The 27,769-nt window shown below is 41.1% G+C and overlaps 1 protein-coding gene and 1 pseudogene across 1 annotated transcript in view; one reads left to right on the forward strand and one right to left on the reverse strand.

Annotated features, from left to right (window-relative positions):
• Positions 1-27,769, forward strand: part of LOC100526059 (zinc finger protein 11-like) — a 387,036-nt gene that overhangs the window by 262,384 nt on the left and 96,883 nt on the right. The window lies entirely within an intron of this gene.
• Positions 7,534-13,412, reverse strand: LOC110262091 (annotated as a pseudogene).

Consider the following 27,769-nt stretch of genomic DNA (forward strand, 5'->3'; position numbering starts at 1 on the left):
TTTTTCTTTGGCCTCAGGCTCTGACATTGCTCTGCTCACACTCAATGTATTTAAAAGTTTGCTATTTTGTTCATCTTGCATTATTTTGATGTTTCATTTGTTCTCCAAAAATAGCATTAAGGTGTTCCCATGTGGCATGGGGGTCAAGTTTCAGCATTATCTCTGTAATGGTGATGGTTCAACCACTGGCTGTGGAATTTCCCCAATCACAGGAGTAGCCCCCCCCCAAAGAAAAAGGCATTAAAAGTGTTGTGACTTATCTTGATTACTGACATTTTGGGCATAGTCTTTAATTTTGTGCCCACATAGTCTAATACTGGCTCAGGGAAGAAGAGTGAAGATCGTGATGGTGAGGCAGGTGCCTCATACCCCTGAGAGAAAAGTTATTCTCCTTCCTCTTCTTTTTGAAGTGAATACTTCAAAATTGAAGAGCCTGGAGTCCTTCCTTGTCCTTCTCCTGGACTTAGTTACACCCTAAGCACAATCACCCATAAGATTAGGCACCCTGAGCATAATTGCCTGTGGGTTAAAGATGATTAGCATATGCTGTTTTACAGGAACTTTCCTAGTCTGTCTCTAATCAACATGCCCTTTTCACAAGTACTGTTATTCTAGGCAATAACCCGGAAGACCACCATCATCATCAGGCTGAGATTGCCTGACTGCAGCTTTGATGACTAGGATTCCCCCAAAGAAAGAAGACTGCATGTCTGTCCCAATCCTGATTCCTATCTGAAAACCTGTATCTCTCCTTTTTACTATAAAATGCCTTGCAAATCTTTCCAAGGGGGTGGGAGAAGGCACAGTCTTTAAGGCATTAGCCTGCTGTGGCCCTCCTTTGCCTGGCAAAGCAATAAAGCTATTTCTCCTTTACCCAAAACTCTGTCTCTGCATTGCAATTCAGCAACAAAGGAACAAAAGTCTTCACCCATTTCAGAGATTTCAAAGGCTTGAGCTCAGAAAGAACCAATCACATTTACACTTTTCCTTGGTCCACTTCTCTCTACGTGCTCCATGGCCTCAAACTGGGGTGACACCATTACATTTGATGCCCTTCACCATCTTTTCTTTTTCTTTTTTTGGTCATGTTAGGGCCACACCTGTGGACCACAGCCACAGCAATGCTAGATTTGAACTGTGTCTGTGACCTTCACCACAGCTCATGGCAATGCCAGAATCTTAACCCACCGAGGGAGGCCAAGGATGGAACCCACATCCTCATGGATACTAGTCATATTCCTTACTGCTGAGCTATGATGGGGACTCCTGCCATTCACCATCTTGATTAAACTCTATAGCATTTCCTTTCCTTCGTGTCCTAAAGGAGTTTTTGTTAGAAATTGCAAAGAACTTTTATTAGAAAGATAATAAAACCATCACCAAATCAAAGAGGAGGTAAAGTTCAAAGGACTCATAATTTGATACTCTTGGTCTCACCCTTGACCTTGCCAGTGAGTCAGATGGGGCTTCACTGTCATGGACTTGTTCTGGTGTACCACTTTTAGCATACATGCCACTGCTTGTCAAGTTTTTATACTTTTTGAGAATATCTTTGCCTTTCCCCTGGCAATCTTGAATCAAGTAAAAGATCTGCAGTGCAGAGTTTATAGCAAAGCTGATGCATCTTAAATGCCCCAATGAGGAGGAGCAATGGAAATAAAGAGGTGTACCCGGCTGTGTTCAAGTCAGAACCTTTCTTATGCAAATAAGGACAACCAGGCACTCTAGTCACACTGGGTGTTTTATTGAAAAAGTGCTAAAGTTGTTTGGAGTAGAAATCAATAACCACGTAATTACCTGACAATTGTATGGCTGGTTTTTAACTTTTCCTGTGACTGCGAGAATCTGTACTTGTAAAAGTGTAGGCTTGTGTTCCATAAGATGCATCTGAACTGATTAAAGTATTGGGGAGTTATGGTATAAATTATATAAAAAAGTACATACCTGTTTTCAACAAATATAATTGTTAAGCTCATGTCTCTACTGAAATGCTCTTGTGGAAAGGCATTATAATTCATCCAGAAAAATCATTTAGTTCCTTGGAATATCCAATTTAAATAATGAAATAGCACATTTCATAAAATAGCTTTTGTTTGCATGTAAATTGGACTACAGTATTTTTACAAACACCTTGCATCCAAAAGACATTGTGAATAAGCTGTGAAAAGGAGACAAAGGTTCAGGATTTCAGAACTTCTCTTTCAACTTCTTTCTGTATTAATCCCAACCCTTTCTTTTGGCAAAATAGAGGTTATGTGTTTTTCTTCTCCCACTCTAGAATATTTACAAAGTAAAATATCTAGTCAGGATGATACTGGAAAGATGATACTGGAATCCAGGTTCTTGTTCAAGGCAGTCAAAGAATGGTGTCCACAAAGACACAGGCAGCAAGCAAGCAAGCAAAGTCTTTATTTTTTTATTTTTTATTTTTTTGTCTTTTTTTTTGTTGTTGTTGTGTTGTTGTTGTTGTTGCTATTTCTTGGGCCGCTCCCGCGGCATATGGAGGTTCCCAGGCTAGGGGTCCAATCGGAGCTGTAGCCACCGGCCTACGCCAGAGTCTTTATTAAAGGAAAGCAGATATCACCCAGAGTTGCTGGGAGGGGGGAGAAGAGCCCCCCTTCCTTATTGTCCTATAGGGATTTTTATCTCTTAAAGGTGGGGAGGGGCACCAATGTGGGGTCCAGAAAGATGTGGTTTTCTCTCATTGGCCTTGTTCAATTACCTATATCAGTCCTTGCCAAAGGGCTTTTGGGCTTGGAAATGTCCCCAAAGTTTTGTGCTTTTCTTTGTCCTTTTCTTTCCTTAGATTAAGTCCCCATTCCTCTCATTCCTTTTTTTTTTTTTGGTCTTTTTGTCTTTTCCAGAGCTACACCAGTGGCATGTGGAGGTTCCCAGGCTAGGGGTCTAAAGGGAGCTGTAGCTGCAGGCCTATGTCATAGCTCCAGCAATGCCAGATCTGTGACCTACACCATAGCTCAAGGCAATGTTGGATCCTTAACCCACTGAGTGAGGCCAGGGATCAAACCTGTGTCCTCATGGTTCCTAGTTGGATTTCTTAACCACTGAGCCACAATGGAATTCCCCCTCTCATTCCTTTCTTATCAGTTGAGGAGTGGGCTAGAGATTCATGTTTTCTATAGTAAACAAAGTCTGTGGGGAATGGGCATTTCTTACAATGAAACAAGGCCTGTGGAGACATTACTCCCTGGAGCCCTTAAGCCATAAATGTTAATCAATGGCCATATCAAAGAATGCATTGAAGCTCATGCTCCTACACTGACTCCCTGAGTTACTATTCTGCCTCAAGTTTGTGAATGTATAAATTTCATATCCGAAACTACAATACAGTAAAATAATCAAAGCATTTGGGCACTGAGCTAACACTTTTTGCATAAATACAGATTAAGGGAATATCAAACAACCTGGGAACAACTAATTATCAGTACAAGTCCTTCTGGCATAATCATATCCTCAAATTCCCCCTGTTTTTATATTTCCTTTTCCCACCAAGACAAGTGGAATAACATCAAAGTGAGGTCTAGCAGAGTGGTGAGAACTCCTATATTTGAGACACATTCCAAATTCTAAATGTCAATTTTAAGTTGCCCATTCTAAGAAGCTCTTTATACAAATGAATCGAAGGCATAGAACAGAAACCCAAAGGAAATCAAACTTTCTTCTCTTAGGACTACACGTTGGGAAATAGGTTCAGAAATGAACATTTCTTTTGTCATATAAAAAGCAATACAATTAGTAGTTCTCTCTCTTTCTCTCTTTTCTTTTGTTCTACCCGTTATGTCAAGAGTTTTGTTGTAGAACTCCCAGAAATCACCTCAGAGGACAGTCAGGGAAGATGGAGAACAGCTTTATTATGCCAGTGGGTCCCCAGGGAATTGCTTCCCAATCATAGACCCCAAACAAAAGGGGGGAGATACATTTATAGTGCTTGCTTTTGTGCCTAACATGCTGCATTAATCTTTAGTTCCATGCAGGGTACAGAAAGGTGTATAGCTCTAAAGAATGCCTTATATTGTTACTTTAATGATTAACCTCAAGCACAATCTGGCTATTACTGAATTTCTTTAGAACAATTGGGGTCCAGAGTTTTAAAATTCCTAATGACTTTTTTTTCTCAGAGCCCTCACATGAGTCACCTTAAGTTCACCAAGATGGATGGTGGCAGCAAGATGGCTTCACTCTTGCCAAGCTCCTTATTCCCTTTAGCACACCCCTATAGTTTCTGCCCATTTTTGAGGTTTAAGTCCTTCTGCCAGCACGCAGTTGATGCCAGTCATTTTAAATGTAGATGTGCCAGTCATTTTAAATGTAGATGTGCCAGTCATTTTAAATGTAGATGTGTTTTTTGTTGTGTTTGTGGGGGAAGGTGAGCGTAACCTCTTACTCCTCTGCCATCTTGCTCCACAATTAGTATTTTAGATGTTCTTGTATGACTTTTATTTTATTTTATTTTATTTTATTTTTGTGTGTGTGTGTTTTCCAGGGCCGAACCTGAGGCATATGGAGGTTCCAGGGTAGGGGTCTAATCAGAGCTGTAGCCACTGACCTATGCCAGAGCCACAGCAATGCAGGATCTCAGCCATGTCTGTGACCTACACCACACCTCATTGCAACACTGGATCCTTAACTGACCTATTGAGGCCAGGGATAGACCCTGCAACCTCATGGTTCCTAGTCAGAATCTTTAACCACTGAGCTAGGATGAGAACCTCTTTTTTGAGTTTAATTGGGTGTTATTAAAAGTAACAAATACTTTCATAAACATTAAAGCCTCTTATATCAAATCAGTAGCAATGAATAGCTTCTTTTGTAGTCTCTCTATATAAATAAGCAATGAAGCAAGTATGTTTACCCTATACTGCAAAGCCAAATAGTCAATGCAATTGATTTCAGATTTCAGATTAAAAACACAATCAGAATTTCCCATCATGGCTCAGCCAATAACAATCTGACTAGTAACCATGAAGACTTGCTGGTTCTATCCCTGGCCTCGCTAGGAAAGGGGTCTAGACACCATCTGGTCTAATACCTCCTTTTGTGGGGAATGGGGAAGAGGGCCAAGCAAAGTCAAGGAACTTGCCTCAAGGTTACCCAGTGAGCTAGTGACAGCTCTGAGACAAAGCCAGGTCTCTTGACTCTACTTCTTGATGGGAAAGATTTTGGGTTACCTGGCCATCGCTAAGAAGGGGTCTGTGGACTCAGAACCTGACCCCCACCCTGGCACCATTAGCCAGATGAAGACATCAGGAAGAGTTCCTGGATTACCTCAGAGCAAGCCCCTCTGGGGGTATCCCTGTGGTCAGTGTGGACAAGAGACATAGCCATGTAAGGGGCAGAAAGGCAGATGTGAAAAGGGACAGGAAGATTATGCATTGCTTTCCATATTAAAAAAAATATACTTTTGGAACTTCCCATTGTGGCTCAATGGTAAGAAATCTGACCATGACCATGTATCCTGGCTTGGCTCAGTGGGTTAAGGATGCATTGTTACTGTGAGCTCTGGTGGATGTTGCAGACAAGGCTTGGATCCCAAGTTGCTGTGGCTGTGGTGTACATTGGATGCTGCAGCTCTCTGATTCAAGCCCCAGCCTGGGAACCTCCATATGCCTCAGGTGCAGCTCCAAAAAGAACAAAATCGTAGAGTTTGGGGAGACTGAGGCTTGAGATCTCTCTTTCATCTGCTTTCCACCCCTCTGTCCTAAAAGAAGTCGAAAGAAATGCTGGGTTTTCAAATGAATAGAATGTAGATGGCTTTAAGAATTCTTCTCATAAATACATATCAGAAAAACACAATGAGGATACCACCTAAGGAATTTTCACAAATTAAACCAGCCCATCCCACCCATACAGCCCAGCACCAAGGTTAAGAACTAGAACACAACCAGCACCCCCTTGTGTCCGCTTCCAGGTACTGCTCCTTCCCCAGCCTCCCAAGGGTAAGCTCTATGGCGATGTCCATAGTGTCGATTAGCTCTGCCTGCTTTTCTGTTTTAAATACAGTAAAGCCCACTTCTAACTCTCCAGGAATAGGTTAAAACAAAGAACCAAATCTGACTATGATCCATGAGGATGCAGATCCTGGCCTTTCTCAGTGGGTCAGGGATCCGGCATTGCCATGAGCTGTGCTGTAGGCTGACAGCTGTAGCTCCAATTGGACCCCAAGGCTGGGAACTTCCAGATGCCTCAGATGGGACCCTAAAAAAAAAGCAAGGAAAAATAAAGACCCTGATGCCGTAATGGTAATATACATCACATCTGAATATACAAAGAAATAAAATATAGCTATGTTTTATATATCATAATAAATGTATATCCCCCTATACAAAATATGTGCATGATGGACTTAAGCCTAATTTGAATTTTCTTCACTTTGGAAACTTAGTTCTACTTGCAGAGTGTGTAATAATTCTTTTTGTGGATATTTAGTGAAAGCAGCTTCTGTCTATCCTGTTTGGAATCTAAAATATCTTTGCAGCATACATTCCTTTGTTTGTTCTCAGTTACATATCCACATACTTATGTGTTCACTTACCTAGTGATTTCAGAGTAACTTTATTACTACATAGCTGTAATGTATTTGAAGTATATATCATGAGAAGATAACAGCAAGAGAATATTTATTGTTTTTTAGGTGACTTGAGGAAAACACAATCACTTCTTCAATACATTTCACTCTGGATACTTTTTTTTTTTTGGTCTTTTTGCCTTTGAGGGCCACTCCCATGGCATTTAGAGATTCCCTGGCTAGGGGTCAAATTGGAGCTGGAGCCACTGGCCTATGCCAGAGCCACAGCTATGCAGGATCCAAGCCACATCTGCAACCTACACCACAGCTCAGGGCAAAACCAGATCCTTAACCCACTGAGCAAGGCTAGGGATCAAACCTGCAACCTCATGGTTCCTAGTCAGATTCGTTAACCACTGAGCTATGGTGGGAACTCCAGGATATTTTTTTTTTAATAGTGGTGTGGGGTACCGAATATCAGAATTTTCTCCACACTACCAATAATATCGAGATGTGAGGTGAATTCTAACATGCCTGATCTTAACAAAATTATAAGCAACTATCACCAGAGCCATTCAAAACCTTGTTAGTGTACCTACAGTTCTGCAGAATTGTGCCAATTTATAATTAAAATCGTTGAGTGTTTGAAATTGACTGCTCAGTCTCCACTGTAAATTCCAGGGTGCCATATGTGTGATTTTCTTCTAAGTTCCCAGCTCAAACCATGGCTCCTAGGCAGGTTTTATCTTACTCGGGAGACACATGGTGGAGTATCTCTCCACTCTCTCCTGCTCTGGCTCAGCCATTCCTTCAGCCTGAGATACCCCTTTACATTGATTGATAATACTTTGCAGGAGGAGAGGAGACCATCCAAATGAGGACAAGCAAAGCCTATTTATTCAGAACTTGCTGGAGCGAGGGAGTTGGCCACCATCACCTGTGTTTGACAGGGGACCAAAGGTGGGTGTGGGGTGTGAACGCTCTGTGCAGGGAGTGGGAGGAAACCGCAGGTATAATGTGATGGGAGGGCGTTGGGCTGGGAAAGTTGGTGGTGGGTTGCCTGGAAGTGAGGCTTCCTGTGTGACTGGTTTGGCCAACAAGTATGGCTTCCTCTGGACGGCCTTGAACTAGAATCAAGGGAAGGAGAGGCAAATATTAGGGCGGCTGACACTTATTGACGAAAACATGACCATGTGAGGCCAATTGTTGCAGAGGTTGTCGCTGGCTTCCCAGACTAGTTGTGGCAGAGTTGGGGGATCAGAATTCTATTTTAATATATGGCCTGGCCATGGTCCATTTGTAAATTGAGTTTCCCAGCTCCAGACCTTTTCATCTGCAGTTCACCCCAGCCATGCCTAACTGCTGTCTACCAACTCCCTCCTATCCACTCTTGCTTCTCTTTGTAGCTTCATACTGCTCTAATAACTTTTAGCTATTGCCCTGCTGCTTGGATTAACATGAAGTTCTTGGTGTAACAAAACTGTGCAGGATAAAGCACTTCTGTCTTTCCAAACCTGTCTAATTCACTGTGGCTATCGCTGAGTTTGTCACATTTGTTGTTTTCTTCTATGCTGCAGAGTTACTTTCTCTGCCTAGGAGCTAGGATCTTTTTCTTTCCTTCTCTTCACCAAGTTTTTTTGTTTTTTTTTTTTTTAAATTCCTCCTTAATTAGGACTTTGAGCAAATGTGACTGTGTTTGTGTGTCTGTGTGTGTACTTCCTAGCTACATATGAGATCTCTCATTACCCTGGTCCGAGTAACTTTGAGAGGTTACTTTGGAGCTCATTGGGTTTCACATTTTGGTTTTTAACAAAGTTGTGTTAGAGCCTTCAACTTCACACTTTTTCCCCACTTTTTCTCTAGTAGCAGTGTGTTTACATATATAAAAATGTACATATATAGATACGTCATAATACATAGTCTTTAAACTCATGTGGAATGCTTTTATTACCCTACCTCACTACAGTTGCCTCCCTACTACTTAGTTGCATTTATTCATAGATATCGAGGTAATCATTTTGCATGACTTTGAGTATTTCATTGTATGGGCATCTTAATTTGTTCAATTTGAATCTATTGATGGATATTTAGTTAGTTAGTTTTATGCTGTTTTGAACAGTGGCACGCTGAATATGTATGCTTCCACCTGAACACCTGTGCACTTACTTTCTTACAAAACATTTCTAGAAGTCAAATCACTAGGACATGCATATTTTTAATTTTTGGAGATAAAATTCATATTGCCAATAATTTACCCATGTAAGGTGTACATTTCGATGGCTTTGACTAGATTCATGTAGTTGTGCAGCTATCATCATAAGCAATTTCAGAAGTTTTCCTCACTCCATAAGAAAAAAAGCTGTATCCATGAGTAGGGCGTCCTCATGTCTCCCTAACTCTTAGTCCTAGACGACTATGAATCTACTTTCTGTCTCTATGGTTTTGCCCATTCTGCACATTTCATATGAATAGATTTACAACAATTTTTCTTCTGAGATTGGCTTTTCACTTAGCTTAAACTTTTCTAGACCCATCCACATATTAGGATGAATTTTTAGTTTTTATTATTTTTTAAATGACCAGTAAATAGTTCAATCGTCATTTTAAAAAGTAAGATTTAACGTAGAAACCTTGTATTCTTACAACTTGCTCGCTCATTGTCTTCACTGCCCCCCTCCCCAGTGAGAATCAAGTTGGGGGACCCCAAGGTGGGGGAGGAGGGGTTAGGGTAGAAGTAAGGGGCACATCCTCTGAGGGACAGGGTATGTTCCAGGACAAGGGTGGGGTTCAAAGTCCTGGTCCCCACAACAACACAAACGCAAACTTCATTCAGGTAAGACTACAACCACCTGACCCTTGACCCAGTGACTCCAGGATGCTCAACTAGTCCCCCTCGCCCTCCCTAACCCCCACCGTGTGCACCCTCTTCTACTATGGGGTTGGGGCTTCAGTGTACCCACCTGAGGGGAAGGAAGGGCTGGGTTTGGGGATACTTTGGGGAGGAGGGGCTGCGGGGTGGAATGGGGGTTGATCCATGGTTCAACACAGTCCCCCTCCAGAATATGTAGAAGTCCATTGAGATAGGAAGGCAGAAGGTGTGTTGGGACATCACTGAAGAGCCACAGCACCCCTGGCTCCCCGCCCCTCTTCCCTCTTCTCAGAAGGCTACCCCCAGTAGCCCGCCTCTTCAGTTCTCTCCTCCACCCCCACCGAAACCCATCTCCACCTTGTGGAAACGTGGAGGGGACCAGACCCATCGGCTGGATGGGGGCATGTTCCCACTCCCTTCCTCGCTGCTGCCCCGGACAGGGGACTCTCTCCTGGGCTGCAAGGCTCGCCCAGTGGGCCCCCCACCCCGGGTCTCGCCCTGCCTCCAAACCAGGTACCGGCCTTGGCCCCCCCTAGACAGGGTGGGCGCTCAGTTTCCCAGGTGGCACATGAAGCTGTCTTGCCACATGAACTTCTTCATGCAGATGCCGCACTCGCAGGGCTAGAGGCCTGTGTGAGTCTTCCTGTGCTCCATCAGGTGATGCTTCATCTTGAACTTCTTGTTCCACATGGGGCAGTCAAAAGACTGCAGGTTGAGGTGCCTGCTCACTTGCTGATCATGCATCGCCTTGTGGGAAAAGACTTCTTGCAGTGGCACAGAAAGATCTTCTACCCATCTCTACTATGTGTCCCTCCAGAGGTCCCACCAGTGCCACCTGGTGTGCCCAGGGCTCCTAATGATGCACCCCCCATCATCGCTGCCCCGTGTTCAACTTGGTTCCCTGGCAGCTGGCCTGGAGTCTGTGAGGAAGAGGAGGAGGAAGTGAATGAAGAGGATAGGAAGACTAGGATCTGGTTGCTCTGCATGTCCAGCAGAAGCAGGGGCCTAGGAGGGTGGATGGGAGTGTGGGAAGAAGGGGTTGTCCCCCCGAATCCTCAAGCCCCGCCCCAGGACCCCCATCCTCATAAGGGCCAAAGTCATTGGAGGACTCACAGAAATTGACCTGCTTCTCGCCCTTGTCTGGAGGCTCAGACAGAGTCCGGACATCACCAATACTAAGCGTGCCTCAGGTTCTCCCCCTAGAGGATGCCGGGAGCCACCCCCCAGCTCTTCATCTTCATCATCCTCACAGGCCAACACCAAGTCTTCCTCCTCCTCACCCTCTTCCAGGTCTGGGTCTTGGGGAGCCAGGGGTGCTGGTGTGGGGCAGGTTCCACCCCGCTTCACGTACACCCAGGGTTTCTGTGGTACGATGCTGGGCGGTGCACAGGTGGGCTGCCAGAGCCCAGCCCCAGGGACCCCCGCCCCTGTCCCCCACCCCCACTATCATCACACCACTCATCTGCTTCTGGCAGCAGCTTCCCAGAGGTAGCCCCTCCACTGCCAACCACAGGGGCTGGGAACATGCAGCTGCCACCTCCAATGCTCCCTGCTGCTCACCACAGAAGCGCAAAAGCCTCTTGGGAGGAAGAGGAGCAGTCAGTCGACTCCCAAGAGCTGACATAGTTGCTGCTGCTGGGGGACTGATTCTCGCTGGCCTGGCTGGAGGCATGGGAGCGCACGGAGCCCATAGAAGCAGGGGTACACTGCCCCCACTCCCAGGGGGCACCCCAGCAGCAGGGACAGTGACTGACATGGCTGCAGCAGTGGTGATGGTGGTGGTGGTGGCTGAGGCCCGGCCCTCTCAGAGGAGTTCAGTGCACTTGTCCATGATGTGCCACATCTGGAGCACAGACCCCACTGTGAGGAAGCAGACAATGGCAGCAGTGGCCATGCTGAGCCGGCTAGTGTAAGCTGAAGCCAGGGTGGTCTTGAAGGTTCCGGGGTCACGACACTGGGCAGTGAGATCCAAGTCATGCCCTTGAGTAAGACCTGGTCGAGGAAGATGCAGCCAGGACAACACGATGAGCACCGAACTCCCATCCCCACACTCAGATAGATACACCACAGAGCTGGCCCTGCAGCTGCTGCTGATTGAGGGACTCCAGGAGGGCACTGGTCACCTCAGGGAAGGGCACATGTACCACCACAGCTGCAGGCAGGGGCAGGGGTGGGTGGGGAGCGGTGATAGAGGCAGAGGAAGTGTGGCCCCACCTGGAGATGGAGGCAAAGGTTCAATGGTGTGGAGAGGAGGGGTACCTCCCCAGCCACAGGAACAAGGGAAGGAGGAGAACGACCAGGGGTGGTGTCGGGCTACCGGTCCCCCAACCACCCCCCCACAGCCCCTCACTGGGAGGGCATAGATGAAGCCCAGGCCCCTCCCACCACCATCTTGGGCTGACTCTCCAGGATGAATTTTTAAATTGCTGAATAAAAGTCCATTGTAGAGAAAAATTACATTTTGCTTATCCAGTCCACTATTTCTTTCCACTATTTGGTCATTAGGAATCAGCCTGCTCTGTGTATTCATGTACAAGTTTCTGTTTGAACGTATGTTGTCAGTTGTCTTGGGTTTATACCCCAGAGCCAAATTTCTGGATTATAGGGGTATTCCATGGTTAACTTATTGAGGAACCGCCAATCTAGATTTCACAGTGATTGCAGCAATTTACATTCCTGAGAGCAATATATAAGGGTTCCAGCTTCTCTCTGTCTTCAGCAGGGCCTGTTATGAGAGCCATCTTGAGTTGATGTGAAGTGGTATCTCACTGTGGTTTTGATTTACATTTCATTAATGGCTAATGACATTGAGCATCTTTTCATGTACTCATTGTCCACTTGTCTGTCTTCACTGGGGAAATGTCTATCCAAATCCTTTTGCCATTTTTTCTCACCAATTGACTTACTTGTCTTTTTATTGTTGAGCTGTAAAAATTATTTATGTATTTTGAATGCATAGTACTCCTCAGATATATGATTTGCAAATTGGTTTCTTCCATTCTCTTGGTGGTCCTTTCACTTTCTTGATGTAGTTCTTTGATCACAAAACTTTTTTAGCTTTGTTAAAGTCTGCTTTGTCTATTTTTTCTTTGGTCGCTTATGTTTAGATGTCACATTAAAACAACATTGACCAATGCAAGGTCACAACAATTTACATTAATATTTCCTTCTAAGAATTCTATAGTTTTGTCACTTATATTTATGTCTACGGTCCATTTTGAGTGAAGTTTTGTATATGGTGTGAGGAAGGGGTCCAGCTTCTTTTGCAGGTGGATATCCAGTTGTTCTAGTTCTATTTGTTGACATCACTTTTCTTCCTCCCATTGAATTGCCTTGGCTGTACTGTCAAAAATCTCTTCACCACAAATGTACAGTCATTTACGTTTATTTCTGGACTCTCAGTTCTATCTCATTGATCTATTTATTAATCCTTGAACCAGTCGTATGACAATCGTATTGATTATTGCCATCGTATAGCACGTTTTTAAATCGGGATGTATGCGTTTTGAGTGTGTCAGTTTTATAGTTCTTTGAGATTGCTTTGGCTATTTGGGTTCCTTTGAATTTCCACATGAATTTTAATACCAGCCCTTCAGTTTCTGCAGTGAGCCAGCTGTAATTTGAATAGCATTTTGTTTACTCTGTAGATCAATATGTGAAGCATTTCCATCTTGATATATAAGTTTTCCAATACACAAACATGGACCTTGAACAATATGGGTTTGAACGAGGTGAGTCTACTTAGGTGGATTTTTTTCACTAAATAAGTACCATAGTACTAGACAATCCATGGTTGATCAAATCTGTGGATGTGGAACCTCAGATACAGAGGGCTGACTGTATAAAGTTATATGCAGATTTTTAACTCTGTGAAAGGTCAGTGTCCCAAATCTCCACATAATTTCATAGTCAAGCATATTCTCGGAGTTCCTGTCATGGCTCAGTGATAAACCAACCTGACTAGCATCCATGAGGATGCAGGTTTGATCCCTGGCATCACTCAGTGGGTTAAGGATCTGGCATTGCTGTGGCTGTGGTGTAGGCTGGTGGCTACAGATCCGACTGGATCCCTAGTCTGGGAACCTCCATATGCAGTGGGTGCAACCCTAAAAAGGCCAAAAAAAAAAAAAGAGAGAGAGAGAGAGAGAGAGACAATGGTATTCTGATCTAATTTATTTTGATAATACTTTATAATTTTCAGAATTTTAAAAATTACTTCATGAATTTTATTACATTTATAGGTGTACAACACTCATCACAACCAAATTTCACAGCATTTCTATCCCAAATGCACAGTGCATCCCCCCACCCCCAACCTGTCTCATTTGGAAACCATACATTTTTTAAAGTCTGTGAGTCAGTATCTGTTCTGCAAAGACATTCATGTGCCCTTTTTTTTAGATTCCACCTGTAAGTGATAGCATTTGTTGTTGGTGTCTCATTGTCTGACTGACTTCACTTAGCATGATAATTTCTAGGTCCATCCCTGTTGCTACAAATGCCAGTATGTCTTTCCTTTTAATGGCTGAGTAATTTTCCATTGTGTATATGTACCACTTCTTCTTGATCCACTCCTCTGTCGATGGACATTTAGGTTGTTTCCATGTCTTGGCTATTGAAAATAGTGCTGCAGTGAACATTGGAGTACATGCGTCTTTTCGTGTCTTACAGTGTAATAGGGCACCATTTGCTCCACACCCTCTCCAGCACTCATTGTTTGTAGACTTTTTGATGATGGCCATCCTGGCTGGTGTAAGGTGGTACCTCACAGTGGTTTTGATTTGCATTTCTCTTGTTATGAGTGATGTTGAACATGTTTTCATGTGTTTTTTGGCCATCTGTATGTCCTCTTTGGAGAATTGTCTGTTTAGGTCTTCTGCCCATTTTTGGATGGGGGTGTTTGTTTTTCTGGTATTGAGCAGTAGGGGGTGTTTATAAATTTTGGAGCTCAATCCCTTGTCAGTTGATTCATTTGCAAAATTTTCTCCCATTCTGTGGGTTGTCTTTTCATTTTGTTTAGGGCTTCCTTTGCTGTGCAGAAACTTTTCAGTTTAATTAAGTCACATTTGTTTCTTTTTGTTTTTACCGTTGTGACTCTAAGAGGTGGATCTGAGAAGATGTTGCTGTGGTGTATTTTTTGGAGAGTGTTTGGCCTATGTTTTCCTCTAAGAGTTTTAAAGTATGTGGTCTTATATCTAGGTCTTTCATCCATTTGGAGTTTATTTTTGTGTATGGTGTTAGGAAGGGATCTAAATTCATTCTTTTCCATGTGGCTGTCCAGTTTTCCCAGCACCACTTATGGAAGGGGCTGTGTTTTCCCCAGTGTATATTCTTGTCTCCTTTGTCATAGATTAGTTGATTGAAGGTGCATGGGTTTAACTCAGGGCTTTCTTTCCTGTTTCACTGATCTATATTTCTGTATTTGAGCCAGTATCATATGATTTGGATGACTGTAGCTCTGTAGAATAGTCTGAAGTCAGGGAGCCTGATTCCTTCAGCTCCACTTTTCCTTTTCAGGATGTCTTTGGCTCTTCTGGGTCTTTTGTGCTTCCAAACAAACTTTAAAATATTTTGTTTGAGTTCTGTCCTTGGTAATTTCATAGGGATTGCATTGAATCTGTAGATTGTCTTTGGAAGCATAGTTAGTTTGATACTATTGACTCTTCCAATTCAAGAGCATGGTATGCCTTTCCATCTGTTTGTGTCATTTGATTTCTTTCATCAGCATTTTACTTTTCAGAGTACAGGCCTTTTGTCTCTTTAGGTAGGTTTATTCCTAGGTATTTTATTTTTTTGTATGTGATGGTAAATGGGATTGCTTCCCTAATTTCTCTTTCTGATGTTTCACTGTTAGTATATAGAAATGCCATTGGAGTTCCCGTCATGGCACAGTCGTTAATGAATCTGACTAGGAACCATGAGGTTGCAGGTTCAGTCCCTGCCCTTGCTCAGTGTGTTAACGATCTGGCGTTGTGGTGAGCTGTGGTGTAGGTCGCAGATGCGGCTCAGATCCCGCGTTGATGTGGCTCTGGCGTAGGTTGGTGGCTATGGCTCCAATTAGACCCCTAGCCTGGGGACCTCCATATGCCGCGGGAGCAGCCCAAGAAATAGCAAAAAAAAAAAAAAAAAAAAAGACAAAAAAAGAAATGCCATCAATTTCTGTGTATTAATTTTATATCCTGCGACTTTGCCAAATTCACGGATGAGCTCTAACAGTTTTCTGGTTGAGTCTTTAGGGTTCTCTAGGTATAGGATCGTGTGATCTGCAAATAGTGCTAGTTTCCCATCTTCCTTTCCAATTTGGATTCTTTTTCTTCTCTGATTGCCATGGCTAGTACTTCCAAAACTATGTTGAAGTGTAGTGGTGAGAGCATACATCCTTGTCTTGTTCCTGAACTCAGCAGGCATTCTTTCAGCTTTTCACAACTGAGAATGATGTTAGCTGTGGGTTTGTCGTCTGTGGCCTTTATTATGTTGAGGTAGGTTGCCTCTATGCCCACTTTCTGAAGGGTTTTTATCAGAAATGGGTGTCAGATTTTGTCAAAGGCTTTTCCTGCATCTATTGAGAGGATCATAATGTTTTTATTATTCAGTTTATTAATGTGGTCTATCACACTGCTTGATTTGCTCATATTGAAGTATCCATGCATCTCTGGGATAAGTCCCACTTGATCGTGAAGTACAATCCTTTTAATGTATTGCTGGATGCGGTTTGCTTATATTTTGTTGAGGATTTCTGCATCGACGTTCACCAGTGAAATTGGTCTGTAATTTTCTTTTTTTGTGGAGTCTTTGTCTGGTTTTGGTATCAGGGTGATGGCGGCCTCATAGAATGTGTTTGGATCCATAACCTGGGAACCTCCATATGCCGTGGGTCTGGCCCTAAAGAGACCAAAAGATAAATAAATAAATAAAATAAAGTCAACCATATTCTTATCTAATTGAATTTATTTCAACAATATTTTATACTTTTCAGAATTTTTATGGTTCTTTTGTTTGTTACTCCTATTATTTTAATCTTTTGATGCTATTGTAAATGAAATGTTCTTAATTTGTGTTTCTGAACTATTCATTGCTAATATATAGAGCTAGAATTGATTTTTGCTTAGTGACCTCATATCCCATAATCTTAATGAGCTTATTAATTCTCATAGTGGGTTCCTTAGGATTTGCTACAAATGAGCTCACGTCATCTGTAAATTGGTTCTTCCATTCTAATCTGGATTTCTTTTATTTCTTTTCCTTGTCTAGCCACCCAAACTAGAATCTCCAGTACAGTGTTGAATAGATGAAGTGAGAACAGACATCCTAATTTTTTTCCTGATCTTAGATCGAAACCATTCAATCTTGCACCATAAGTATGATATTTGGGTAGATCTCTATAGATGTCCCATATCAGGTTTTAGTTTTTTAATGATTTTTATTTTATTTTTTTGAAACACAAATATCATTTTTATTTCTAGATATATGTGTATATAATAAAATATTAAAGCATAGGCAGAAAAGTTTTCATACCAGCTTCACAATAATCATTGCCTTCCACAATGCCAGATTGATGGAATCAAAAGTTGTATAAAATCTCTAATCATTTTATTTAGTCTCCACGTGTTTGTGTTTTTTGAAGATTTTTTCTTGTTATTGATTTCCAGTCATATAGCGTTGTGGTCAAAAAAGATGTTTGATATGATTTCAATTTTCTTAAAGTTACTGAGGTTGGATTCGTAGCCCAGGATGTGATGAATCTTAGAGAATGTTCCGTTGGCTTTTGAGAAGTGTGTGTATTCTGTTACTTTTGGATGGAATGTCCTATAAATATCTACTAAGTCCATCTGGTTTAATGCTTAATTCAGGGCCTGTGTTTCCTTATTGATTTCTGTCTGGATGATCTGTCCATTGATGTAAGTGGGGTGTTCAAGTCCCCCACTATGATTGTGTTATTGTTGATTTGTCCTTTTAAGGTTGTTAGCATTTGCCTTATATATTGTGGTGAATCTAGTCTGGGTGCATAGATATTTAAAATTATTATATCTTCTTGGATTGATCCTTGGATCATTATGTAATGACCTTCTTTGTCCTTTAAAATATTCTTCATTTTAAGGTCTATTTTGTCTGATGTGAGTATTGCTACTCCAGCTTTCATTTGATCCCTGTTTGAAATATTTTCTTCCATCCTCTCACTTTCAATTTGTATGTGTCCCTAGAAGCAAAGTCGGTCTCTTGAAGACAGTATATATATGGGTCTTGTTTTTGTATCTATTCAGCCAGTCTGTGTCTTTTGGTTGGGGCATTTAGTCCACTAACATTTAAGGCAGTTATTGATATGTATGTTCTTATTGCCATTTTATTAATTGCTTTGGATTTGTTTTTGTTGCTCTTTTTTCTTTCCTTCTTCTGTTGTTCTCTCCTCTTCTGGTTTGATGACTATCTTTAGTGTTGTATTTGAGTTGATTTTTCTTTGTTTGTGTATCAAATGTAGATTTTTGGCTTGCAGTTCTTCAGAAGTTTTGAGATAAGAGCCTATATGTATATAAGATTGTTTTAAGATGTTGTTCTCTTAATTACAAGTTCATCTCTACTGTCCTGCATTGGTACCCACCTCTTCTCATGATTTCTGATCTTGGTAGTATAATTGTGCATGGATGATTTTGAATCTTTACTGTATATATACCTTTACTGGTGAGCCTTGTCATTTGTGGCATTTTTGTTTCCTGTTGCTGTCTTTTCTTTTCTTCCTAGAGAAGTTCCTTTAGTATTTGTTGTAAAGCTGGTTTAGTGTTGCTGAATTCTCTTAGCTTTTGCTTATCTGTGAAGGTTTTGATTTCTCCTTCAAATGTGAATGAGAGCCTTGCTGGGTAAAGTAATCTTGATTGGAGGTTTCTTCTTTCATCGCATTAAAGTAAATCATGCCACTCCTTTCTGGCCTGCAGAGTTTCTGCTGAAAAATCTGTCAATAACCTTATTGGGGTTCCCTTGTATGTTATTTGTTTCTTTCCCCTAGTTGCTTTCAAGATTTTCTCTTTGTCTTTAATTTTGGTCAGTTTGATTAATATGTGTCTCGGTGTATTCCTCCTTGGGTTTATTTTATAAGGTACTCATTGTGCTTCCTGGATTTGAGTGAATGGTTCCTTTTCCATGTTAAGGACATTTTCGACTTTTATCTCTTGGAATATTTTTTGTGTCCCCTTCCTCTCTCTTCTCCTTCTGGCACCCCTATAATATGGATGTTGGTGCATTTAACGTTGTCCCAGAGTTCTCTGAGACTCTCTTCATTTCTTTTCAATCTTTTTTCTCTTTTCTGTTCTGCATCCGTAATTTCCACTAAGCTGTCCTCCATCTTGCTTATTCGTTCTTCTGCCTCCTGTATTCTGCTGTTAGCTGCTTCTAGTGAAATTTTTATTTCAGTTATTGTATTTTGCATTTCTTCTTGTTTAAGTTTTATATCTTGTACCTCTTTGCTCAGTGTTTCCTGTAAGTTATCCATCTTTGCCTCCAGTTTATTTCCAGTGTCTTGCATCATCTTGGCATCAACAATCTAAAGTCATTTTCCTGGAAGCTGAGAATCTCCTCATTGCTTAGCTGATTTTCTGGGTTTTTTTCCTTTCTCCCTCATCTGAGTTATAGTTCTCTGTCTTTTCATTTTATAGGTTTTTGGTGTGGTGACCTTTTTACAGATACTAGAGTTGTAGCCTCTCTTACTTCTGGTGTCTGCCCCCCTTGTGGCTGAAGTTGGTATGTGGGCTTGCTGTAGGCTTCCTGATGGGAGGGGCTAATGCCTAACCACTCGTAGGTGGAGCTGACTCCTCTCCCTCTGGTGGGTGGGGCCTAGTCTCTGGATGTGAATAGAGGCCGCTCTGTGCCTGAGGAGTCTTTAGGTAGCCTGTTTACTGAGGGGCTGGCTGTGATCCCACCTGGATTGTTGTTTGCCCTGGGGCTTCTCAGCACCGACTGATGGGTGGGGCCAGGTTTTCCCAAAATGGCCACCTCCAGAGAAAGGCACACTGCTGAAATTTCCTAGAGCTTTGCTTCCAATGTCCTTCCCTCACAACAAGCCATGTTCACCCTTGTTTCCCAGGATGTACTCCAAGAACTGCAGTCAGGTTGACTCAGATTCCTATGGAGAATTGCTTTGCCCTGGGACCCAGTGCATGTGAAAGTCTGTGTGTGCCTTTTAAAATGGCATCTCTGTTTCCCCCAGTCCCATGGAGCTCCTGAACCCATGGCCCACTGGCCTTCAATGCCAGATGCTCCCGGGGCTCTCTCTCCCAATGCCAGATCCCAACACGTGAGAGTTTGATGTGGGGCTCAGAACTCTCACTCCTGTAGGTGAGTCTCTGTGAACCAGTTAGTTTCCAGTCTGTGGGGCTTACCACTCAGGAGGTGTGGGGTTGTTTATATCATGAAATTGCCCCTCCTACCCCTTGATGTGGCCTCCTTATTTTCTTTTGGAGTAGGATATTTTTTTAAGGTTTCCAGTCCATTTGGTTGAAGATTTCTCAGCCTTTAGTTGTGAATTTTGTTGTTTTTAGGAGAGAAGTTGAGCTACAGTCCTTCTATTCTGAAATCTTAATCCCATCTCCTTTAGTGATTTTTAATCATAAACCAAGGTTTGAGTTTCATCAACTGTTTTTTCTGTATCTATTGAGATTATCATGCACTTTTATTGTTTATTCCATTGAAATCATCTATTACAGCAAGTGATTGGGGATATCATACCAGTCTTGCATTTCCTGGGATAAATCCCACTAGATAGGACTTTTATATATTGCTGGATTCAGTGTGCTAGTATTTTGTTGAGGATGTATGCATCTACTTTGATATTGGTCTGGAGAAGTTTTCTTGTGATGTCCTTTTCTGGTTTGGGTATCAGGGTAACACTGATCTTCTAGAATGACTTGGGAAGTACTCCCTCCTCTTCTATATTTTGGAAGTGTTTGTGAAGTGTTGATAGTCTTTATTTAAATGTTTGGTGGCATTCACCAGTGAAGCCATCTGCCTAGGTCTTTTCTTTGTCAGAGGATTTTAAATTGCTAATTCAATCTTTTTATTTGTTGAAGGCATATGTAGATTTTTCTGTTTCTTCTTGAGCCAGTTTTGGCAGTTTCTGTCTTTCTAGGAAATCTGTGAATTTCTCAAATTTATTTGCTATGATTTCCAATATCATTCTGATGTTAAATCACCTATTTCTCATCTCAATTTTATTATTATTGCTTCATGTCTTCTGGGGCTCTGGTTATTTATTTTTATAGCATTTTTTATGACTCAGTTACATTTATAGTTGCACAGTGATCATCACAACCAAATTTTATAGCATTTCCAACCCAAACCCCCAAAATAGAAAATATCAATGTAAGCAAGAGATGGTTCTTTGAAAGGATCAACAACATTGATAAGCCTTTTGCCAGACTCATCAAAACAAAGAGATAGGGCCCAAATAAATAAAATTAGAAATGAGACTGTGTTACAACCAATATCACAGAAATACCAAGGATCATAAGACATTACTGTGAACAGTTAACAGTTCAATAAAATGGAGAACCTAGGAGACATGAATAAATACCTACAAGCTCCTAAGACTGAATTAGGAAAAATAGAAAATATGAACAGACTGATTACCAGTAGTGAAGGTTATCAGTAATTTAAAAACTCCCAATAACCAAAAGCCTAGGACCAGACAGTTTTAGAGGTGATTTTTACCAAACATTGAAAGAAGAATTAACTTCTGCATGCAGTGAGGGTGGCCAAACAAACAAACAAAACTTAAAAAAAAAGGGTCAATTGTATGGAATGTTAAGTATGGGGAATATAGTTTACAATGTAATGATGTTGTGTGGTGACAGTTGGTAACCAGACTTCTGATCATTGTTTTGTCTTTTTTTTTTCTTTTTAGGGCCGCACCTGTGGCATATGGAAGTTCCTGGGTGGGGTCAAATGGGAGCTTCAGCTGCAGGCCTACACCATAGCCACAGCAACCAGATCCAAGCCACATCTGCAACCTATACCACAGCTTGTGACAATGCTGGATCCTTAACCCACTGAGAGAGGCCAGAGATCGAACCTTCATTCTCATGCACACTAGTCAAGTTTACAACCCACAGAGGCACAAAGGGAACTCCTAATTTTGCATTGTAAAACATATCAAATCACTCTGTTGTATAGCTGATAAATGATTATTTGAAGTCAAGTAGTTCTGGGTATGTACAATATAGTGATTATGATTAATAACACTGTTATATACTTGAAAATTGCATGGAGAATAGATCTTAAATGTTCTCACAGCAACAAAGACATTGTTATTATTGACATGATGGAGGTGTTAGTTAAAGTGATGGTAGTAATCATTTTGCAATGTATAATCATATCAGATCATCACTTTTTACACCTTAAACTTACACAGTACTGCTATATGTCAATGCTATCTCTATTAAAGCTGGAAAGGAATTAAAAAAAAAATTTAAAAACTGCCTAGGGAGCAGTTCCCATCATGGCTCTATGGTTAATGAATCCAACTAGGAACTATGAGTTGCAAGTTTGATCCCTGGCCTCGCTCAGTGGGTTAAGGATCCAGCATTGCTGTGAGCTGTGGTGTGGGTTGCAGACCTGGCTCGGATCCTGCATTGCTGTGGCTTTGGTACAGGTCAGCGGCTACAGCTCCGATTAGACCCTAGGCTGGGATCCTCCATATGCCAAAGGAGCAGCCCTAGAAAATGCAAAAGACAAAAAAAAATCTGGCTAGGGAAACCCTGGCACCAGAAATTCTCTTGTTATAAAAGATCCATTTCCTTTTTTTTTTTTTTTTTTTTTTAGCTTTTCAGGGCTGCACTTGTGGCATATGGAGCTTCTCAGACTAGGGGTCCAATTGGAGCTATGTGTCAGCCACAGCCACAACCACAGCCACATAGAATCTGAGCTCATGCAATGCTGAGTGAGGCCAGGGATGGAACCTGAGTCCTCTTGGGTGCAAGTTGGATTCCTTAACCACTGAGCCACAATGGGAACTCCCCATTTTCCTCTTAAGTGAAAATCAGTTATAGTTTGCCCTACCATATATTTGAAGTGTATGGATAAGTATTAATTATTAAATAGATGCATAATATTAAAAGATTCCTAGGGACTATTTTTCTTAATTGCAGTATAGGTAATGGACAATATTATATAGGCTACAGGTGTACAATATGGTGATTAACAATTTTCAAAGTTTATGCTCCATTTATAGTTATTATAAAATAATGCCTATATATCCTTGGTTGCAAAATATGTCCTCATAGTTTATTTTATACACAATATTTATACCTCTTAGTTCCCACCCCTATGTTGCCCTTCTCCTTTTCCCCTCTCTACTGTTAACCACTAGTTTGTGCTGTATATCTGTGAGTCTCTTCTTTTGTTCTATTCAATAGCTTTTTGTATTTTTTAGATTCTACACTTAAGGATATGATATAGTATTTGTCTTTCTTGGGGACCTTTCTTATTGGTTAATGAATATCCCAAATTAAGATTTGGTTTTTTTATATAATGATTTTATTTTTTCCATTACAGCTCATTACAGGGTTCTGTCAACTATCTACTGCACAGTAAGGTGCCCCAGTCACACATATATGTATACATTCTTTTTTCTCACATTATCATGCTCCATCACAAGTGACCAGACATAGTTCCCAGTGCTATACAGCAGATCTCATTGCTTATCCATTCCAAAGGCTATAGTTTTGCATCTATTAACCCCAAATTCCCAGTCACTCCCATGCCCTTGCCCTCCCTCTTGATAACTGCAAGTCTGTTCTCCATGTCCATGAGTTTCTTTTCTATGGAAAGGTGCATTTGTGCCCTATAAGAGCCAGATGTAAGTGAAATCATATGGTATTTGTCATTCTTTTCTGATTACATCACTTCATACGAGAGTCTCTAGTTCCATCCATGTGGCTGCAAATGGCAATATTTTGTTCTTTTTTATAGCTGAGCAGTATTCCAATATTTTGTTCTTTTTTATAGCTGAGTAGTATGTATGCACCACGTCTTCATAATCCAATCACTCTCGGTGACATTTAGGTTGCTTCCATGGCTTGGCTCTTGGAATAGTGCTTCAATGACATGAAAGTGCCATATCTTTTTCAGGAAAGTTTCATCTGGGGTATATGCCCAGGAGTGGGATTGCTGGGTCATATGGTAGTTCTATGTATAGTTTCAAAAGTACCCCACACTCTTTTCCATAGTGGTCATAGCAATTTACATTCCCATCAACAGTGCAGGAGGGTTCCCTTTTCTCCACACCCTCTCCAGCATTTGTTCTTTGTGCCTTATGAATGATGGCCATTCTGACTGGTGTGAGGTGGTATTCGTGGTCATTTTGATTTGCATTTCTCTAATCATCAGGGATGTTGAGCATGTTTTCATGGGCTTGTTGGCCATCTGTATATCTTCCTTGGAAAAATATCTCTTCAGTCTTTTGCCATTTGTCCATTGGGTTGTTGGCTTTTTGCTGTGGAGTTGTATAAGTTGCTTGTATATTCCAGAGATTAAGCCCTTGTCAGTTGCATCATTTGAAACTATTTTCTCTCACTCTGTAAGTTGTCTTTTTGTTTTCATTTGTTTCCTTTGCTGTGCAAAGCTTGTCATTTGATTAGGTCCATTGGTTTATGTTTGCTTTGATTTCTGTTGCTTTGGGAGACTGACCTGAGAAACATTTGTAAGGCTGATCTCAGAGAATGTTTTGCCTATGTTCTTTTCCTGAGTTTGATGGTGTTTTGTCTTACATTTAAGGCTTTCAGCCATTTTGAGTTTATTTTTGGCATGGTGTGAGGGTGTTTCTAGTTTCATTGATTTGCATGCAGCTGTCCAGGTTTCCAGCAATGCTTGCTGAAAAGACTATTTCCATTTTATGTTCTTGCCTCCTTGTCAAAGATTAATTGACCCTAGGTGTCTGGGTTTATTTCTGGGTTCTCCATTCTGTTCCATTGGTCTGCCTGTCTGTTTTGGTACCAGTACCACACTGCTGATGGCTGTGCTTTGTAATAGTGCCTGAAATGTGGGAGAGTTATGCCTCCTGCTTGGTTTCTGTTCTCAGAATTGCTTTGGCAATTCTGGTCTTTTGTGGTTGCATCTACATTTTGGATTGTTTCGTCTAGTTCTGTGAGGAATGTCACGGGTAATTTGATAGAGATGACATTGAATCTGTAAAGTGCTTTGGGTAGTATGGCCATTTTTTACAATAGTAATTTTTCCAACCCAGGAGCATGGACTATCTTCCATTTCTTTACATCTTCTTTAATTTCCTTGACGAATGTTTATAGTTCTCAGCATACAGACCTTGAGCTCCTTGTCAGGTGTCTATCCAGGTGTTCGATTTCTTGGGGTGCAGTTTTAAAAAGCATTGTATTTTTGTTTTCCTTTTCTAATATTTCATTTTTAGTATATAGAAATGTGACTGATTTCTGAATGGTAATCTTATATCCTGCTACTTTGCTGAATTTGTTGATCAGTTCAAGTAGGTTTTGGGTGGAGTGCTTAGGGTTTTGTATGTATACTATCATGTGTTGATAGACATTTACCTGGTTTCCATGTCTTGGCTATTGTAAATAATGCTGCTGTGAAAATTAGGGTGTGTGTATCTGTTTGAATTAGAGTTTGCATCTTTCCTGGATATATAGCCAGGAGTGGATTGCTGGATGATATATGGTAGCACTGTTTTTGGTTTTTAATGCATCTCCATACTGTTTTCCAGAGTAGCTGCACTAATATATATGCTGCCAACGGTGGATGAGTGTTCCCTTTTTCCCACCCTTCCCCTGTATTTATTGTTTGTAGGCTTTTTGAAGAGACCATTCTGACCGTGGAAGTGATACTTCCATGGTGGCTCTGATGTTCATTTTCTGGTAGTGACTTTGAGCATTGTTTCGTGTGTTGGCCATGTGTGTGTCTTCTTTGGAAAATGTCGGTTTGGGTCTTCTGCCCATTTTTCATCGGGTTGTTTGGTTTTCACATTGAGTTTTATAAGTTGTGTGTATATATATTAATTTTGTCTTTTGCCATTTCTTGGGCCACTCCTGTGGCATATGGAGATTCCCAGGCTAGGGGTTGAATCGAGCTGTTAGCCACACCTCTTCCACAGAAACTGCAACGCAGGATCTGAGCCGTGTCTGCAACCTACACCCAGCTCACAGCAACGCCAAATCCTTAACCACTGAGCAAGGCCAGAGATTGAACTTGAACTCATGGTTCCTAGTCGATTCTTACACGGAGCCACGACGGGAATTCCAGTTGTGTGTCTATTTGGTATGAATGCCTTGTTGCTTGTGTCATCTGCAGATATTTTCTGGAACCTATTATTCATTTTGGCACATTTTTTATATTTCCTAGTTCGTGTATATTGCTTCATTCTTTTTTCCCTTGTTTTTCTGCTGCGGTCTTACTGGTGTTTCCATTATTCTACCTTTCAGATCCTTATGGTTCTGTGTCATTTAGTCTGCTATTCATTGCTTCTAGATCTTTTTATCCAGCAGTTTGTCTGTTTGGGTAAATTCATCTTTCTAGTTCTAGTCCCTTGTTACAGTGACCTGCATGTCTCTCTATAATCTTCCTTAAGTTAATTAGCATTTTTATTTTAAAAATATTAATTACAGTTGTTTTACATTATTCAGTCCACTTCGTCTGTACAGCAAGTATCCAGTTTATACATATGTAAACATTCTTGTTCTCACATGATCCCCTAAATGTTCCCTTACAAGTGACTAGTAGGTCTTACAGGGACTCCTGCTATTCCACCAAATATAGTTGCATCAAAAACCATGAATCCCAGTCCATCCACTGCCTCCCCCTGGGAACAAAGTCTTTTTCCATTCCATGAGTTTGTTTTTTTTCTTAGATTGTTCATTTGTGCAATTAGATGATGAGTATTTATTTTGTCTTTATGTGCTGCAAATGCATTATTTTTTCTTTTCTGCTGGTAATACCATTATAGTTCATTCTCTATGGTAGTCCATAAAAGACATTGCTATGATTTCCTGCACTATGTTCTTGCCTCCTTTGTTATAGGTTCATTGACCATTGTATGTGAGTTTTAATCTGCACGTTCTATCCTATTCCCCTATCTATATTACTGCTTTGTGCCATGCCATACTATATGGATTCTGTAGCTTTGTGGTATAACTGAGGTCATGAAGCAATGATTCCATCATCTCCTTTTACTTTTCAGTATGGCTTTGTTTTGAGGGAGGTCTTTTTGTGTTGCCACACAAAATATTTTTGCTTGTAGTGATCTAATTTCATTCTTTTTACATTATGGTGTCCAGTTTTCCAGCACCATTACTGAAGGGCTGTCTTTTCACCAGTGTATGTTCTTGGCCTCCTTGTCATAGATTAGTTGATTGAAGTGTGTGGGTTTAATTCAGGGCTTTCTATCTGTTCACTGATTTATATGTTCTGTCTTTGTGCCAGTACCATCAGTTTTGATGACTGTAGCTCTGTAGGATAGTCTAGTCCAGGAGCTGATTTCTTCAGCTCCATTTTTCCTTTTTAGGATGGCTTTGCTATTCTGGGTCTTTGTTGCTGCTTCCAAAAAACTTTAAAATATTTTGTGAGTCTGTGAAACTGTCCTTGGTAATTTCATAGGGATTGCATTGACTCTGTAGATTGCCTTGGGCCAGTATATCATTTTGATACTATTGACACTTCCAATCAAGAGCATGTATGTCTTTCCATCTGTTTGTGTCTGTCTTCGATTTTCTTTCATCAGCATTTTGTACTTTTCAGAGTATAAGTCTTTTGTCTCTTTTAGTGGTTTATTCCTAGTATTTTATTCTTTTGATGTGATGGTAAATGAGATTGCTCCCTAATTTCTCTTTCTTGTTTCATGTTAGTATATACAAATGCAGTTGGATTTCATTGTTTAATTTTTATCTTGCACTGTTGCCAATGGCAGTATGAGCTCAAACATTTTCTGGTTTGAGTCTTTAAGTACTCTAGGTATAGGATCACATTATCTCCAAATAGTGCTAGTTTCCCTTCTTCCTTCTCAATTTGGATTCCTTTTATTTCTTTTTCTAATCTGACTGAAGTGACTAGAACTTCAAAAACTTTTTTGAATAGAAGTGGTGAGCGTGGACATCCTTGTCTTGTTCCAGATCTCAGCAGGAATTCTTTCAGCTTTTCACAACTGAGAATGATGTTCGCTGTGGGTTTGTCATCTGTGGCCTTTATCATGTGGAGGTAGGTTCCCTCTATGCCCACTTGCTGAAGGGTTTTTCTCAGAAATGGGTGTTGGATCTTGTCAAAGGCTTTTTCAGCATCTAGTGAGAGGATCATATGGTTTTTATCAGTTTCTGCTCAATGTTGCTAGAGCTGAGGGAGGTATCATGAGTAACTGATACCGAAAGTAGAGTAAC

The sequence above is a fragment of the Sus scrofa genome, chromosome 8 (genome assembly GCF_000003025.6).
Source record: "Sus scrofa isolate TJ Tabasco breed Duroc chromosome 8, Sscrofa11.1, whole genome shotgun sequence".
NCBI classification, from domain to species: domain Eukaryota; kingdom Metazoa; phylum Chordata; class Mammalia; order Artiodactyla; family Suidae; genus Sus; species Sus scrofa.